This window comes from Oratosquilla oratoria, chromosome 17 (assembly GCF_046742065.1).
Source record: "Oratosquilla oratoria isolate Oo_2021 chromosome 17, ASM4674206v1, whole genome shotgun sequence".
In the NCBI taxonomy this organism is placed as follows: domain Eukaryota; kingdom Metazoa; phylum Arthropoda; class Malacostraca; order Stomatopoda; family Squillidae; genus Oratosquilla; species Oratosquilla oratoria.
In genome coordinates, this window is record NC_134793.1 from 48,356,350 (window position 1) to 48,358,849 (window position 2,500).

Here is a 2,500-nt window from a genome sequence, read left to right on the forward strand (position 1 = left end):
AAGAGAAAATGGAACGAATTAAAGGAGAATTATTAACTGAAAAATTGTGACATCATTAGCCTATTTGACAACAAAGGTGTTATATACGGTTATATAATGAACAATAATTACAAAAAAAAATGCAATTACCCAACAATTACGGAGATCTTAACAAGGTTACATATTTTAGATTTTACAAACTTTTGATATTATGCTATTAAGAGCAGCTCTAACACTATCTGGAGGGTCAACTTTTCTAGAATGAAAAACACATTTCGATTAAAACGCACACACACACACACACACACACACACACACACACACACACACACACACACACACACACACACACACACACACACACACACACACACACACACACACACACACACACACACACACACACACACACACACACACACACACACACACACACACACACACACACACACACACACACGCACACACACACATACACATACATACACGTACAAGCATACATGTATATAAAAGCACATATATACATTATATATATTTCACAACTCAAACCTCTTACATTGCATCTCAGGAGAAACAGTTTTATCCATTTCATCAAGGCTCCCCTCGGAAGTAACAAGGATTAATATAAATCATTAATGGAAAATAAAGAAAATATTCAAAGCCTCTCAGTGCTCAGCCACTTGGAAAACTCGCAGCTCAGACGAAGCATACCAAGCCTCCTGTGATACATAAGATGACTTTATATATAATCTATTCTGTTCCATGCTACATTTTCTATATAAACCCTACTATATATATGTGGACCCTATCTTACTATATATATGTGGTCCCTGTCTTGTGATTTCTCTCAGAAATAGTGCGAATGCAGAACTGGAATTACTATCGCTTTTTCATCTCTTTCATAGCACATTATCAGCACAATATGTTATTTTATCTATTGCCTTATTTCTATAAATACATGTTTTTAGTTAAACTCTGAATGCGCCATACCGGGAAAGGATGTACATCATATTGATGCTCTTTAAATTGAAGTAATCTATCTATATATCTTTTCAGAAGGCTTCCAGGTTTCCATTCATCTCTCTACCCACAAAAGAACATAAAAATTGAGGAGACTTCAAGAGACCATAAGGTTTATATTAAGCAGTTCCATGTCCCTTACCACATTACATTCCTATCCATTAATTCCTATCTTCTCTTAAGACGACTACTTGTTTCAGCGCTCAAATCACTAAAACTAACTCTATTCCATTCTTTAACTACTCTTTTGGTAAGCCAGTTCTTGCCTAGTTCCTTCTCAAAACTTAAAATTGTCCTACTTAAATAAATTACGAAGAGTCCTGCCCTACTGTCTTAATGAGATGGCCTAGCGTGCACCACCCTTATTAAAGACCTTAACCCATTTGAATACCTCTATTAGATCACCCCTACACTCTTCGTCTTTCCAGGGAGTGCAAGTTAAGGTGCCTAAGACCGTATGATAAATTTCTAAACTCATATATTTCTTATCACATCTCTTCTGTACCGATTCTGTGCTCTCTTACTCGTTTATTATCCTCTAAAGAGCCCTCTTCCTCTCTTTCTCTTCTTCTCACTGTGTGTGTGCGTACGTGTGCAAGTGTTTGCGTGTGTGTGTGCATGTTTGTATATTGACCTAATTGCATTTGCCTAACTGTAATATACAATGTCTTGTCTCTTACTCTACAATTATCCTATCTAGCTTCAAATTCATGTATGTTCCTAACTTGGAGAGTCCTTATTCTCCAATTACCATACTAAGGTTTTCATGTATTTTACCAGATTATACTTTATTTCATTCTCAGCCGTTTGAAGTATTAATGCATCTGTATGAGAATACAAATTTTAATATTTTTTTCATCAAATAGTTTTTTCTCATTTTTTCTCATGATATCTTAAAACCTTCCTTTTCATAATCACAATATATATTTTATTAATGTAGTCCACCTCCTTAAGCAAGCTAATTACTTTAGTCAATTCAACTCTTTTGCTGTGATCATTCAATGTTGCCAGATTCAGTGATTTTTTTTATCATCATTATTATTCTCGTATTGTTTATTTACCAGGATGAGACGCACTAACGTATAGTCCAGTCTTGGATGGATTAGGGTTTGTATTGAGTTTTTATATCTTCATCCATATATTCAAAAACCACCTTATTGTTCAACAGCAATCCAAACGTCTCTCCTACAACCGTATTGATATGTCTATCAGGTAACAGGTTGTCTTTTATCAATATTCCCAAATCTTTCTCCTCTGAGAAGTCTGTCTTTCCAAAAAGTGAGTCTACTTTCCCTGTGTGGTTCGTTCTTTGATTCGGTTTATCCATCCGCCGACTGAAATTCAATTGTTACGTGACCACTTTTTCCAGAGTGCAGTGGCGTTTCAAAGAGCCAACGATGTCTGGCTTTTCGGTAAGTACCATGACCAAATTCGTGAGGATGTCATCCCCTCTGACTCAAGCAGGTTCCTTTACCCATTGAGTCAACCTGACTGCAAATTC